Source organism: Triticum aestivum, chromosome 6D (assembly GCF_018294505.1).
Source record: "Triticum aestivum cultivar Chinese Spring chromosome 6D, IWGSC CS RefSeq v2.1, whole genome shotgun sequence".
Lineage (NCBI taxonomy): Eukaryota > Viridiplantae > Streptophyta > Magnoliopsida > Poales > Poaceae > Triticum > Triticum aestivum.
The window spans coordinates 47,561,097-47,561,903 of record NC_057811.1 but is presented as its reverse complement, the minus strand read 5'-3'; positions in this window follow the sequence as shown (position 1 = coordinate 47,561,903).

Here is an 807-nt window from a genome sequence, read left to right as displayed (position 1 = left end):
AAAACAGCAAATGATGTCAGAACGCGTTGGAAATTGATGACGTCGCTTTGAATGATGCATACTGAACGCAAAAATATGCTGGAGTTCAAAAAAGTTTAAAAAACATTGAAGTGCCCGTGTAACAGATGAGTTCTCGTCCGAAACCCTGATACTCCGAAAGAGATTGCCAGTTTGTACACAAGGTGCGTCCAGTTTTCGCCGTGACCCTCTCTACTCTTTTGCACATGCTATGCGGGTGAAATGATGATACCATGCCAAGTTCCAACATATTCAGAGTTCATTTTGTAGTGATTTTGAATTTCACCGTCATTTAGCTCTCTAAACAAATCGGGAAATGACTGAAAAACAGCAAATGATGTCAGAACGTGTTGGAAATTGATGACGTCGCTTTGAATGATGCATAGTGAACGCAAAAATAGGCTGGAGTTCGAAAAAGTTTGAAAAACATTGAAGTGCGCGTGTAACAGATGAGTTCTCGTCCGAAACCCTGATACTCCGAAAGAGATTGTCCAGTTTGTACAAGAGGTGCGTCTAGTTTTCGCCGTGACCCTCTCTACTCTTTTGCACATGCTATGCGGGTGAAATCATGATATCATGCCAAGTCCCAACATTTTCAGAGTTCATTTTGTAGTGATTTTTAATTTCACCGTCATTTAGCTCTCTAAACAAATCGGTAAATGACTGACAACAGCAAATGATGTCAGAACGTGTTGGAAATTGATGACGTCGCTTTGAATGATGCATACTGAACGCAAAATAGGCTGGCGTTCAAAAAAGTTTAAAAAACATTGAAGTGCCCGTGTAATA